Raw genomic sequence first — 16,450 nt, 5'->3', positions numbered from 1 at the left:
ACTATACAAAAAATAAGTGATCATTTGTCACTAAAGTGATGAATCTAAATTACTGCTTGGCTTTACTCCTGTTGAATTCTGTCTCCTGTTTCTGATTATATTAACTTTTGTTCCAGGCCTTTATCCTGTCCAGGGTGGAGGGGGACAGTTACTTCTTCTCTCCGCCTTTGGTTATCAATGCTTGCCTAGAGGAGGAGTGAATTCCTTTAGCGGGGAAAAAAAAAAGTCCTAACAATTATTTGCAGTTAACTGTTGAATTTTGTGGCATTTTGCTTTCTCTAATGAGCACACAAAGTCTTTTATTAACTAGCCTTTCCAGTGCCAAGCTATTTAGGAAACAGTTTATGGCAAAGCCATTATTACAAAAACTAGAAAACCAGTGAAATTTATGCTTCTGTTCAAGGTGGAGCAAAGGGGATGTCCTTTAAATGTATTATCCACTGCTTATCTAAAAGTAAAAATAACTCAAAGTCACAGATGACACAGCCCTGTGTCCATAGTCTGGAATCTTCTCACAGTCCGAACCAGTAAGGTTTACACTTTAACTTTATGACTCCTATAAACTCACTGTGGCTTCCATTTTATGGATCAGCTCCCAAATAGCTTGTGACAGGGGGAAGCCAGATGGTGAGAGTGTGCTATTTACAGCCTTTTTTCAACAAGGGTTCCACAGGAGAATTATGCCCTAATGTCCTAAGGCATCCACTGGATGCTATGAATTAACTCCTCTCTTATTATTCCAAATTGGCACTAGCTCAGTACCATCTTTGAGTAAATATCACGCACACAGTATACTTTCTGAGGTTTGGATGAGTCCCAGTTGAGAAAGGCTATCTGGGAGTCAGTTGCCGCTGAGCCTGTGAGCAGCCTTATGACTTGAAGCAAATGGTCTGTTTGGTAACCTTTCTCTACTTATCAAAAACTGGATGGACTGTTTCAGGTGAATTCTAAGATGGCTTTCAGCTCTGATAGAAAATCTGCTCTGCAGAAAGTCGTTTTAAGCAACATCTTAGGGAAGCATATTGAATACTGTGTTAAGTCACACATTCTTCTTTTGACAACCCCATTCAAAAAAAAAAAAAAAACGAGTGGGGAAGAAATTCAATAAAAATATTTTCTGAGTCACCTCTCTCCTTCCCTCTGTCCTCAGCACCCCTCCAACTCACCCCTCACTTCTGCTTTGAAATCATAGGTGCTGAGGGAACCCAATTCTTCATTCAGTTGAACACTCTCTGCTATGTAAGCTGTAAAAGGTTAAGCTCCTTGATGCTGGCTGTGTTGAGAACAAATTATCTTCTACCCCCTGAGCTCACCTGTTTCCTTCCTTAGGCCTCTCCCTTTCTACACTCGTTTAAATTTGGAATACAGAGCTAGCAGTTCCCCAGGGCTCCTCCTAATGTGCAGATAGATGCCTCAAGACAGGAGCAGGGGTAGAAGCTACAGAAATTGCCAGATCGTTTTCTTTCTCTTTTTTCTCTCGTTTTTCCATCTTCCTCCCTCCCTCGCCCTTCTCTGTTCCTTTCTTTCTTTCCTTCTTTTCCTTTCTTCCTTCCTTCCTTTCACCAAAGGTGCTACACTAATTACACGCTTGAAATAAAGGGAAGAAATAAGTAGGAAAGGAAAGAGCTTCTGGTGTCAAAACCGTATCTTTTGTTCAATAATCTGCACATTGTGTTCCTGATTCTATTTTCTTTGTATTTTCAGGGTCAGAGGTGGATTAACAAAAAGAGTAAACAGTGAGACATTTGAATATAAGCCATTCCTAACATTGATTCCTGGGCTGTTTTAAATTAGTCCATGTTCTTTGGTGAAGGAGGGGCTTCCCTGGTGGCTCAGATGGTAAAGAACGTGCGTGCAATACAAGAGGCCTGGGTTCAATCCCTGGGTTGGGAAGATCCCCTGGAGAAGGGAATGGCAACCCACTCCAGTATTTGTGCCTGGAAAATCCCATGAACACAGGAGCCTGGTGGGCTAAAGTCCATGGGGTCACAAAGAGTCAGACATGACTGAGGGAATAACACTTTGGTGAATAAAGAAGCCCACTTTGGGCTCGAGACTATTCAGGGAGACTAGATTAGTCTAAACAGACTAAACAGATCTGAACATCACAACCTGATCTTGCATAACCAGCGGGGATATGTGTATATGAGTCTGATGGTAGTAAAAAGATCTTAGATATTCCCCAAAGCTTTCAGTCTCCATTCTAGAGATAAACTCTTAAGAATAACTTAGGAGAGTGATAAATGAGTTTTGAGAAGGATTGTTTGTTTCGTTTTGTTTTTTGAGAAGGATGCTAAAGCTGAATATGAGTAATGGGAAAATTCCATTTGTTGCTTAAGGATGTCTGCTACGGCTGAGGTTAAGAGAGGAATGCTATGAATCTTTTCTGGCTCTACAGACTCTCTGATTGGCTGCCCTCAAATTATACTTAGTTTACAGAGTAAAGCTAATGAAGCTCTGATAATGCATAGTCTTCCTTGTATGCAAATGATTCAGATTTTGCATTCTGAATCCTGAAAATTACTATTGTATCAATAATACCTATGAATAAACTACTCACATACTATTACCCACAGTGTTTGTGCAAATGACCTTAGATATTGTTTTTGCATAGAAATTCTGTAATCCAATGAAAGACTGATTTTCTATCAGTAATTTCTTTTTATTTGTGGTCCTCATTTTTATCTTAACACATTTTTGATAAGACAGTCTGTCTGAGTGTATCAAAAAATATTACCTACTCAGCATGACTAATAGTCAATTTCTCATCATGGAAACCAGATGTAACATTTAAAATTCTAAAAGAACAAAAATACTCTTAGTCAATAATTCGATATTTAGCAAAACTATCATTCAAAAAAATGAAGGAAGAATTAAGACATTTCCAGCTAACAAGAGCTGAGGGATTTTGTAGTTAGTAGACTTGCCCTGTAAGAAATGCTAAAAAGTGTCCTTCAGGCTGAAATGAAAGGACACTGAACAGTAACTCAAGAGCACCAGTAAAGGTAAAATTACTACAATTCAAAATATAATGGGGAAAATATCTGAAAGAGGTCTGACTTATAGATTATTAACTTGGTGCTTCAATTTTGGTAAAATTTTTAGTGGGGAGTTCTAAAATTTTTAAAACAGAAGAAACAAGTGTGGCAACATTTAAAATAAATTTTTATATCAGGGGTCTCAATGTTTTAGGGAAAAAATTATAGAGAAATACTGTATCAGATCTAGAAAGCCTAATTTTTCATCATTTTTATAACTGCTTCCTTTGCTTGCAATTTACAAATTAATGGATTCTGAATCTCTCTGTGTATGTGTGCGCTTTTAAAGTGTAGCTCTCTTTTGCTGTGGTCTTGTTTCTCTGTTGAGAGACACAAAAACACAAAATCCAGTGACCCTCCAGAGGGGAGCAGAGACGCAAGCCATCAACCAAAAGCCCAGGCCTGGCAATGTGGGAGGGAAAGTCCAGGACTGAGTTATTCTACCTTTGAACCCTTATGCATAGAAACACAGACTAACCTGGTAATAATGACCTCTGTTGTGTTACATGAACAATTCATAGCATCTGTCAATCTCTACGTTTCTCCTATGAGTCAACAACATGCAAAGATACAAATTCTAAGAAACTTTTGAGGAAATTCATAGCCAGTGAAACAAAGTATGCTTGAAAATCTGCATACATATTCTACAGTACAATACTAAAATTCTCTCATTCATTTTTTATAAAATAGAAGTTCTCTTTAAGGATAAATAGAGCCTAGGTTTTGGCTTCAGACTCTTTTGGATTCCAATCCTGCTCCCACCATTTTTAAGTTGTTTGGCTTTGGCATTTAATCTCTCTGTGTTATGTTTTCCTGGTTTCAGATGGTGCCAGTAGTATCTTCCTCATAGAATCTCTGTGAAGATAAACCATACTATGCATACGTATTGGTTAGATGCTGCTGAATTAATCCTGCATAACAAGCAACTCACAAATCCCAGTGGCTTACAGAAACAAATGTTTCTTTGCTGTTCATGTTCTCCAGGTGGGCACAGGCTTTACCAGGCTGGATTGACTTGGGGACAGATCTGCTCATGTCTCTCATTCTGATCCAAGCTGAAGGAGCAGGAATTACCTAGAGTCTGTTCATCTCATGTGAATGGCAGAACAACGGAAGGACAACGAGAAATAAGTAGTGCCTTTGGAAACTTCCAGTCAAAACTGGTACAAATTACGTCGGTCAAAGCTAGAATATGGCCAAGTCCATAGTGACATAGGGATATATATATACACTATCCCTGGGAACCCATGGCAAGACTGGAGAGAAAGTAAAGTTTTATGAACAAATAGGACACTAGGACCATATGTAAAGTGTGTCACACACAACTGAACATACACACTCAAGTATCTCCTAACATTGCTGCTCACAGGACTCTTTGCTTTCATTCAGTCATTCACCATTCTGTTGGCACAGCTCCACATACCAATTATAAAACTAACTATTGTAAAGCCAGAGTAGATGCTATCAGCCCATTTACTTGGGTCTGTTTCCCCAAAGCAAAATAGGGTCCCCAGAAGGAGAGTCCTCTTCCCATATTGCAGGCATCTTGACAGCATCCTTCTCCAGCCTTTCTTCTCTTAAGCTTTCTTTGATCACCAAGATTGAGAAATATATCACTTTTCTTTTACATTAGCATTGAACCACTGATGTAGGATGTTAACCACATATATGATACAATGTTTTCTAGTAGTCACATTAAAAAAGTATTCAAAAATATTCAACAAAAATAAACCAAACATGATCATTTTAGCATGCAATCAATATAAAATTGTTGAGAAATTTATTAATGAGGCATTTAAATTGTCCTCTTCATAATGTCTTCCGAATTCAGCACATCTTTACATAATGGCACATCTTAACTTAAATGTTCCATGTTTCAAGTGTTTGATAGCCATAAAAAGCTACTGGTTATATTGAAGAGTTCAGCTCTATATTTTTTCCTTTCCTTTGTCATTTATTCTTGTGTGTCCAACATTTTTCTTTCCATCAGAATGGATGTTTTCACTTTTGTCTCTCTCACAATACTTCTGATGTTTGTTTGGCTGTTGATCTTCATCTTGATCTGACCAGGAGTTAAATGAATAAATAAATACACACATAAATAAACCATTTAGAGTAACAGCTACAGAAATAAAAACACCAAGGTACTGGTTAAATAATTTACAGACTGAACATCAATCGTGTCTACAAATGTGTTATTCTAACTTGATCTCCTCAGATCATCCTAGATACAATTTGGAGGCTAGAGTATCTTAGAACCTAACACTCACTCAACTGATTTTTTAAGCCATTAATTTGATCAACTTATGAAACCCAAAGTCTGTCTCTCTCACAAGGTAGCTGAGGTTTACTGAAGCAATTCAACACTGCTTATTTTTTTTATAGATACTACTTAACTGAAATGACTGCAAGGATGTTATGTGCCTATAAATAAACCCATAAGAAGCAATAGCGCATGTAAGGCAGTAACTTGTGGGAAGAATGAACACAGTACCTGGAGAGATTGCACAGGAAATGAGGAAGACAGCTTATGATCTATAGCAAGGGTCCCCAAGCCCCTGTCCCCCTGTTAGGAACCAGGCTGCACAGCAGACAGTAAGTGGAGGGCAAGCGAGTGAAGCTTCATAGCTTCCCACCACTAGCATTACTATTTGAACCATCCCTCACCGCTTCTATGGAAAAACTGTGTTCCACTAAACCGGTCTCTGGTGCCAAAAAACGTAGGGGACTGCAGATCTATAGGTTAGGTCAAATGTCAAAGAAGAATGGTTTTCTATAGTCATTTGGGTTACTGAAGGTCATGATGCTGAAGTCTTTCTTTCCATGAAATCTACCTATACCTGTTTTGTGAAAGACTGGTTGACTATATGTGATATAGTGCAGAGGAGTATGAAAGAAAGTGAAAGTGTTACTCAGTTGTGTCTGATTCTGTGACCCTGTGGACTGTAGCCGCTAGGCTCCTCTGTCCATGGGATTTTCCAGGCAAGAATACCGGAGTGAATTGCCATCCCCTTCTCCAGGGGATCTTCCCAACCCAGGGATTGAACCCAGGTCTCTTGCATTGCAGGCAGATTCTTTACCATCTGAGCCACCAGAGAAGGCTACAGAAAAATATAACGGAAATATAACTTGTTTTCCATGTCTATTTCCCAAGTTTGCAATTTGATATACACTTATCTCATGGGGTGAGACATAATGTTTAATATTGATGAATATTGGTGGGCAATATTAAGACTTTTTATTTAATAAAACACAGAAATCTGTATATAAACCTAAAGAATATCACAATATTAGACCCTGTGTGAACACAAAACATATACACACAGATTCCCATGGATACATGTAAAGTTCTTTGTGGAGAGAGGCTGGTAGAGCCACCAGTTTTGTTTGGGCCCTCTGTGCTTCAAAACTTACTCTTCTGAGTGTGAAAAAAAATGAATCACTTTGTTGTATTTCAGAAATTAATACAATATTGTAAATCAACTATCCTTCCATTTATTAGCGGTGGGTCCCTGCATAGTCAAGTTAAGCTAAGCATCAGAATACTTTTTTAATACTTAAAATTGATATAATAATGAAAGATATTTGCTTCTTGGAAGGAAAGCTATGACAAACCTAGACAGCATATTAAAAAGCAAAGACATCACTCTGCACACAAAGCTTCATCTAGTTGAAGCTATGGTTTTTGCAGTAGTCATGTGTGGATGTGAGAGTTGGACCATGAAGAAGGCTGAGCACCGAAGAATTCATGCCTTCAAAAAGTGGTGCTGGAGAAGACTCTTAAAGAGTTCCCAAGGAGGTCAAACCAGTCAATCCTAAAAGGAAATCAACCCTGAATATTCACAGGAAGGACAAATGCTTAAGCTGAAAGCTCTAGTACTTTGGCCACCTGATGCAGAGAGCTGACTCACGGAAAACACCCTGACGCTAGCTGGGAAAGACTGAAGGGAAAAGGAGAAGAGGGCGGCTGAGGATGGGATGGTTAGGTAGCACCACTGATTCAATGGACATGAATCTGAGCAAATGCTGAGAGACAATGAAGGACAGTGTAACCTGGCGTGCTGCAGTCCATGGGGTCACAAAGAGTTGGACATGACTTATTGGCCGAGAAACAACAAAGTCCCTCATTGGCAGGGCTTGCCATGCACATACAAGCATTCAGTATACATTAACTATTGTTAACAATTTTCGGAAAGAGACAATATTTTTGCCTATTTTTTTCCTGAAAAATCTCTTCATATGTACCTGAAACAGAGAATAAAATACCTAATGCAATGAAAGCTGGAAAGATGCCTGAACATATAGCTATCTTCATGCTTTTTGTGCCTTGATTTCTCAAACTTCTTAAGCTGACATGTCCATGAAGAAATAAGGATGTAATAAGCACATTTCAATGGACTCTTTAAACATTTTGAACCTGGGTGTTATTATTCATCATCTATCATTTGGTTTAAAAATTGGAAGAAGCAGAAAAACACAATGACTGTGGAGATTTAGTCATCTCTCATCTGCTTTCTTGGTGTTTCACCCACGGCAGCAACTTCTGACTTCTGCATCTTAGAACTGTTTCTCAATTATTGCCAGAGTCATAATTTTGTTGGAATCTATCCTTTGTGTGAAAGATACAGATGATGATTGTATCAGCTTATACATCTCAAGTGCATCTCAGATCATAAGGGACGGGGAAAGTTGGTCTTAGAAGGTAATTAACCGCTTTGTCCTCCGTGAACTGAATTAACAATCTAGTTCTCATATCTAGCCTCGTTTATTGTTTCTATTTGCAGCCTGATACTTTGTTGTCAGACTGTTATGTAGTAAAGGATAATTACAGACAGGCACACTTATCTTGCCAGTAAGAACACTGCTCTTGCTGTTCAGGAATAATTCTAATCTAATGTGATTTATATTTGCATAATATCCTGTGGCAATATCAAAGAACATTTCACTGCAAAACACAGGAAGGTATTGAGATTAGGGTTTATAGAAGGGAACGAAAGGTCATGAATAATCACTGTCAAATAGAACAGTTAGCTTATTCTATCAGTTTGCTCCAACAAAGTTAAGCCTATTTTCTCTTGGAAGTGGTTAATACATAATGGAGGCGATGCTGTCAAAAACGTGTTGCATGGCATTATTCAGACACCCGACTGACTCCTTAACTCAGTGTTCCACTTTTCACCTGGTTGGCTGTAATGCCACAGACAAATGACATTTTAAAGTTCAATTTTGCTTTCTCTACCTCCTGGGAATCAAAAGTCAACCAAAATAAGTCATAAAAATGCTATTTTTTTTCAAGGAAGGACAAGTTTCCCCAGGAAATAAAAGTGAAATTCATAATCATCATTCATTCAAATTGTAATTTTTCCTAAGTACCCGAGTTAAAAATCATGTTAATGAATTTTGTGGTTCAGTTATAACCATTTGGGTAATTTTAAGACATCAACCTAACAACCGAAAAAGCATTTCAATTCACACAATTCAGTTTCCGCGTTAAGCTTTTAGATGCAACCTGAGAGGTTGTAGGGTGACCTCCATCTTAGTTTGCCCAGGAATGAAGCATTTCTTGGGAGGCGGGGCTTACAGTGTTTAAACAAGAGCAAAGTTTGATGGTTGGTTGGCGTGCTGCAATTCATGGGGTCGCCAAGAGTCGGACACGACTGAGCAACTGAACTGAACTGAACTGAACTGAACTCTATAATGGAAAACTCAAACGAATTAGGATGGTTCAGGATTTAGAATGGAAATCTTCTGCAAAGTGAAGAAAACCTGAGTCATTCATTAAGTGCTCATATTTTGTTGTTTTTCAGTAACTAAGTCATGTCCAACATTTTCTTGATCTCAGGTACTGTAAGCTGACAGGCTCCTCTGTTCATGGAATTTTCCAGGCAAGAATATTGGAGTGGGTTGCCATTTCCTACTGGAAGGAATCTTCCCAACACAGAGATCCAACCCATGTCTCCTGCTTGACATTTGGATGCTTTATCCCTGAGCCATCTGTGTTCATATAGTTACACTTTATTTAGCACTTTCTATGCAGCAACTACAGAGAAGGCAATGGCAACCCACTCCAGTACTTTTGCCTGGAAAATCCCATGGACGGAAGAGCCTGGTAGGCTGCAGTCAATGGGGTCACTAAGAGTTGGGCACGACTGAGCGATTTCACTTTCACTTTTCACTTTCATGCATTGGAGAAGGAAATGGCAACTCACTCCAGTGTTCTTGCCTGGAGAATCCCAGGGATGGGGGAGCCTGGTGGGCTGCCATCTATGGGGTCGCACAGAGTCGGACACGACTGAGGTGACCTAGCAGCAGCAGCAACTATCAGCCTGGGCTACAGAGACTGAGACTCAACTCGTGTCCCAGATATATGCATAATAAGAGAAATAAGCAAAACAAAACAAAAAACAACTTCAGAATAGAGGTATGTACAAGGCCCCAAGGACCACAAAGGAGCATGATGAGAATTTAATTTGTATATATCTGATGTTTATTTTCTAAGTTTGATTTTTGATATTTATACCTGTGAAAGTGTCACATATTTTTAATATATAATTAAAATGAAATTTTGGCAACTTAAAAAATGTACATGCATAAGCAACAAACTCAGCCACTAAATCATATGTGAAAATCAAATAATTCCTGAATAAATCAGCTTTGGGTTTAGCATGCAATTAATCTTACTTCACAAACAACCTAAAAGTTTATGAATTTTACAGCATTTTGACCAGTGTTATATACTGATAAAGGGGTTAATTCACTGAGTAGACATACCCTTTCTAAAAGAAAATAACTTAACAAAAGAATTTCAAAATATGTGAAACAAAAATTAATAGAATTGAAAGGAAAAAAATAGACAGATTCACAATTATAGTTAGAGAATTCGATACTCTTCTCAATAACTTATGTAACAAATAGGCAAAAGTAAATACAGAGATAATTGAGACAGCACTATCAACCAGCTTGACCTAAGTGACGCTGGTAGATTAGTCCACACTTTCTCAACAACAGAAGCATATACATTCTTCTCCTGAGTCCCTTCACTGTAACTTCCCTTCACCTGAAACCATCATAGCATTGTTAATTAACTATATCCCATTACAAAAAAAAAAAAAGAACATACGTCCTTTCCAAGTGCACACAGAAAACTTGATAAGGTAAGTAATATTCTCAGCTTTAAAACAGTCCTCAATAGATTTATAAGAGCTGAAATCATTCAAAGTCTATACTCGAAGCAAAACAGAATTGAACTAGAAATCAATAGAGCAAAGATACCCGAAAAATCCCTAAATATCTGAAAATAAAATAATACTTTGCTAAATAACACTTGTGTCAAAGAGGCCATTACAAACATTTTTTTGAAAATATTTTGAATCATATAGAAATAAAAACACAGTATTGTCCATATAAAAATTTGTGCTGCTGCTGCTAAGTGGCTTCAGTCATGTCCAACTCTGTGCGACCCCATAGATGGCAGCCCACCAGGCTCCCCCGTCCCTGGGATTCTCCAGGCAAGAACACTGGAGTGGGGTACCATTGTGGGAAACAGCTAAAGCAATGTTTAGAGGAAAACGTATGAAAGTGAAAGTCACTGTCATGTTCAGCTCTTTGCGACCCCATGGACTGGGGCCTGCCAGAACTCCTCTGCCTATGGAATTCTCTAGGCAAGAATACTAGAGTGGGTAACCGCTCCTTCTCCAGGGGATCTTCCCAAACCTGGCATCGAAACCAGGTCTTCCACATTGTAGGTGGATTCTTTACTGACTCAGCCACCAGGGAAGCCCAAAACCCATTAGAGGAAAATGTATACTTATAAATGTTTCTATCAGAAAGGAAGGACCATTTCAAATCAATGATAAAATCTCCTACCATAAGAAACAGGGGTCCTCCCAAATCATCCCACCCTCTCCCTCTCCCACAGAGTCCAAAAGACTGTTCTATACATCTGTGTCTCTTTTGCTGTCTCGCATACAGGGTTATCATTACCATCTTTCTAAATTCCATATATATGCGTTAGTATACGGTATTGGTGTGCTTGGGGCTGGTGCACTGGGACGACCCAGAGGGATGGTATGGGGGAAGGAGGAGGGGGGTGGTTCAGGATGGGGAACATGTGTATACCTGTGGCGGATTCATGATGATGTATGGCAAAACCAGTACAATATTGTAAAGGAATTAGCCTCCAATTAAAATATATAAATTTATATTAAAAAAAGAGAAAGGAACAGGGGTTGTGTGGAACATGGGAGAAACAATGAAAGACAAAGCGAACAGAAGAAGGAAATAATAAAAGCAGAAATCATTAGTTGAAATCCGACACAAACACTAGTGAGGATCAAGGAAAACAAATCTGATACTTTGAGAAAAAATACAATCAATAAAGCATTGCTAATGGGGAATGCAGAGATAGCCAGTTTAGAAAATAGTTTGGCAATTTATTGTAAGCTAAATATTTACTTGTATTATCTAGCAATCTCACTCCTAGGTATGGACCCAAGAGAAATAAAAACATATATTCACAGAAAAGCCATGCACAAGTTTTTCTAGTGGCTTTATTACCAAAATGGGAAATAAGCAAATTTCCATCATCTGGAGAATAGATAAACTTTGGTACATCTATACAATGAAACACTGATTAAAGAAAAAAACATATGAAAAAAAAAAAAAACAGTGCCAGTAACTTTACACTGATAAATCTCAAATGCACAATGCAATATGAAAAAAATCCAGGCTCAAAAAGTCATATGTTATATAATTCTATTTATATGACATTCTGGAAATATCAAAACATTAGGGACTGAAATGAGATCAAGGTTTGTCAGGAGCTGTGGTTGGGGGTAAAGAATTGGCTACAAGTGGACACAGGGAATTTTTGGTGATATAAACATGTTGTATCTTGATCATGGTAATGGTTATACAACACTATGTGTTTTTCAATATTCATAAATTAATTGTACACTGAAAAAGGTGAATTTTACTGTTTGTAAATTTTAGCTCAAGAAGCCTGATTTTTAACAGAAAAAAGGACGTATGGATAAAGAACAGTTTATTTCCTTTCCACACAATTCCAAAAAGGCCTTATACCATAGAATGCAGTTACCTTCAAACTAGTAAAAATTAAATCATATACTTAAATTTCATGAAGCTGTAGTCATGGATAATATTGTAAAGAAAATTCTCATATAGACAATGAAGCTGCATACATTTGTTTTCATTTCTCAGTGACTGATCCCCTTTATATCGTTTTTATAAAACCAGGAACTTGGCTAATACAATTGTTAGATGCTGTAAATAATAAATGAATAAGTGAATTAATCAAACAATGAACAAGTTAATTAAGATAAACATTCTGCAACCATACACTCCAAGGTACATGCAAGGGGTGGATGCTTCTTAAATGAACTCCATAATAAATCTTTGTATAAATGAATAATTAAAACAGGAAAAACAAAAACATCTGTTTTAAAAATGATGTATTTAAATATATCATTGTAAATGATATATTATATTTGTTTTTTTTAAATTTTACTTTATTTTACTTTACAATACTTTACTGGCTTTGCCATAGATATATTTGATAAAAACATTGTATTTGGTAAAAAGTTTTAAATACTCATTCAGTTCAGTTTAGTTTCTCAGTCATGTCCAACTCTTTGAGACCCCATGAATCGCAGCGCGTCAGGCCTCCCTGTCCATCACCAACAGCCGGAGTTCACTCAGACTCACATCCATCGAGTCAGTGATACCATCCAGCCATCTCATCCTCTGTCGTCCCCTTCTCCTCCTGCCCCTCGTCCCTCCCAGTATCATAATATACTGCAAGCTGTTTAAAGTCCAATTCATTGAGATTGCATCACATCTTAGGTTACTTTTTTATAGTAACTATTGATTTTCTTTCTTTAAACTCCAATTAAGAGATTTCTAAATATAACACGTATCATTCATGTTTACCTTGTGCCTGGCACCCATAAGCGTTTTACATATACTATATTATTTATTTCATTTTTTATTGGCATATAGTTGCTATACATATCAAGTTACTTTCTATTGTACAATGAAATGAATACATATATCTCCTCCCTCTTAGAATTCCCACCCTCTAGGTCATCACAGAGCAAGGCAGGTTCCCACTAGCTAGCTATTTGACACAGGAGGAGTGTGCGTGTCAATCCTAACCTCCCAGTTCTTCCCATCCTCCCCGTTACCTCTTGGGTCTGCATGTCTATTCTCTGTCTGCGTCTCTCTTACTGCTCTGCAAACAAGTTCATCTGTACTAAGTTTCTGGATTCCACACATAATCTTATACAATATACAGTATTTTTTTTCTCTTTCGGACTTACTTCACTCTGCATGACAGACTCTAGTTTGATCCATGTCTCTATCACGTGCCTGATAGATCCATGTACCTATCAGTCGCTTCAGTCATGTCTGACTCTTTGTGACCCTATGAACTCAGCCCACCAGACCCCTCTGTCCATGGGATTCTCCAGGCGGGAATCCTAGAGTGGGTTGTCATGCCCTCCTCCAGGGGATCTTCCTGACTCAGGAATCGAACCTGCATCTCCTGCATTGCAGCGAGATTCTTTTACCCACTGAGCCACAGGTAGCCCCTGTTTCTACCATATAATCCAACAATCCCACTACTGGGCTTACACCTGAGAAAACCACAATTCAAAAAAAAACCCCACAAAACACATGCACCCCAGTGTTCACTGCAGCACGATGTACAAGGGTCAAGACACGGGAGCAACCTAAATGTCCATCAACAGAGGGATGGATAAGAGGATGTGGTGCGTATCTACCATGGAATATTACTTGTTCATAAAAAGGATAAAATTGGTCCATTTAGAGAGACTTCATTTGTGTTTAGCATCAATCCCATTACACAGATTTCTATTATTATATTTTACAGCTGGGGAATGTGGGCAGAGGAGATTCAGAAACATCTCTGAAGTCACAGAACTGTTGTTCTGAGGAGGATCTGGGATTCACACTTGGGAAGCCTGGGCTCAGTAATCAGCAAATTATGATGAACTGTTGCCCTGGTGTTTTTAAACAGCAACCATCACTGTCTGCCTCCTCTATCATCTACATAGGGATTAGTAGGTGCGTGGGTACAAGGACCAAGACCGATTGACTCTGGATAGTATGCAAAGCCTTTACTGTGGCCATTTATGCATTGTTTACAGTCAGCTTATTTATAACACCCTTTATCTCCATTTAAGAAATGTACAAGCAGCACTTGTATCCCCTTGGTATGTTTCAGAGCTTCAGAAGGATAAAACAATGCATTTTATCTAAAAATTTTGTGATTTTTCCCCTAATGCCTTCAGATTTTCACTCCCCAGAAGCTAATGTCCACCCTCAACAATGATGGGTATCAGTTCACGGTAAGAACGAACATCTTCTCTTATCCTGTTTGCAGAATCAGAGTGTCTCTGCCATTTCCTCCCACTCCATCCCAAAGTACTGTGAAAAACCAATTCTTTCTTACTTGGCTCTGATCATCCATCTTTCTTCCATTAAAGATTCTTCTTAAGATATTTATCTCCTTTCTTTTTAGTCATTGCCTCTCACTGATTACATTTCAACCTGACTCTGCTGGTCTTTACAACCATCTAATTAACTTCTCCTTCAGAGCTGACTGGTCTAATCTCTACTGCAACTCTTTTTCTCTGAGCCCTTGCTACGGAGCATCTTCCTCTTCCACCTCACTGAAACTCCTCTCCCACTGGCAAACCCAATCATGATTTTCAGTTTTCATACGCCTATGCTTTCTCCAGAAAGTGCTTTCATTCAACATCAGGGCTTCAACCATTTAATTAATACTGGCGATGTCTTCCTTATTAGTTCACCTCTCACCTTTCACTCAAGCTGAAATTCTGTCTTCCTTGCTGGTTCAAAGACATGCATTTTAATATATCCGGTTATCCATCTAATTAAGTAAGATATTTTATTTGAAACTAAACATATGCCCTACTCTCTTTTGAAATATCTGTTAAAAGCAAACTTTTAAATCAGTTTAACTCATTTCCCTTCCTATCACCTCAATCCTTAGCCACTTAATCTTACTTTTCTGCACATTTTTAAAATGGACTTCTCAGATGCTCATCTCATACTTGGATTATCATTCTGATTCTTGCTTAGGAAATCCTATAGCCTGATGGGCTATAGTCCATGGGGTCACAAGAGTCAGACATAACTTACAAACGAAACAATGATGACAACAACAACGTTGTCCTCACTGTCTTGTTCATTCTAACCTGCAGTGCACTTTATCATCATTTTAATTCTTACATCATTTTATTGCCAATAAGTTATTCACAATAAGAGACTATTGCTTGTTTTTGTCTTGCATACAAATCTCAACTCTTCATACGTAACTGAAATTAAAGTGCCTATTCTACCCTTTTATAATGGACACCTTTGATTTTGGCCGGATCAGCTGCCTTTACCCTAACCCGTGTAGGATTTTTGGGCTTCCCTGGTGGCTCAGATGGTAAAGAATCTGTCTGCAATACAAGAGACCCAGGTTTGATCCCTGAGTCTGGAAATCCCCTGGAGAAGGGAATGACAACCCACTCCAATATTCTTGACTGGAGAATTTCATGGACAGAGGAGGATGGAGGGCCCCAGTCTATGGGGTCGCAAAGGGTTGGACATGACTGAGTAACTAACACTTACAGCCCTCCATCCCATCCCTCACTGCAAGTGGGAACAAAGACCCAGCTTTGATCAATTGTCATATGGCACCGTTTCCTGCAAAGCTCTAACTCGATCAAGAGTGTTGACCTGACAGAGTGGAACCAAGCAGAATCCCGCTGCTAGAAAGATTACAGACCTATGAGGGAGAACATGTCACCTACAGGAATTTGAGCTGTGCACCATTTTGCCATATTTCTTTCGAGGAAGAAGGCACATTTCTGGGTGTATCCATAAGAGAGAAGAAGAAGCAGAACACAAATTAATGTTGTCTGAGCTTGCTGATCAAGACAAAAATAAACTCGGACCTACTCCTGCACTTAGTTATGTGAGCCGAAACACTCACTTTAGATCCAACTTATTATGTTGGGTTTCAGTCACTTGCAACTAGAAGAGCATGCTCATTACACAATATCAATGTACCCAGTGTTTGGTTTATTACTGAAAAGCAACATATAGTTGAGAGATAAAGATGAATCAGTGCCATCTGGAGTTCACAGTCAACTTGGAAGAAGATTGCCCTGCGGCAAGGTAAGATATAAATGTTTCTATTTGGCAAGTGTTCCAGGGGACGTAAACAGGGTAACGCTGCAGAGAATGGAGTGATTCATTCTGACCAAATAGAATGAGAAGGCTTCTGGGCATAGGTGTTTTCTTCCCCATGTTATTATTTATTATTTTTATTTTTCAAGAAGGCACACTTCAAGATAACT

The sequence above is a fragment of the Budorcas taxicolor genome, chromosome 24 (assembly GCF_023091745.1).
Source record: "Budorcas taxicolor isolate Tak-1 chromosome 24, Takin1.1, whole genome shotgun sequence".
Taxonomy (NCBI): Eukaryota; Metazoa; Chordata; class Mammalia; order Artiodactyla; family Bovidae; genus Budorcas; species Budorcas taxicolor.
The sequence above is the reverse complement of the archived record's forward strand: the minus strand, read 5'-3'. Positions refer to the sequence as shown.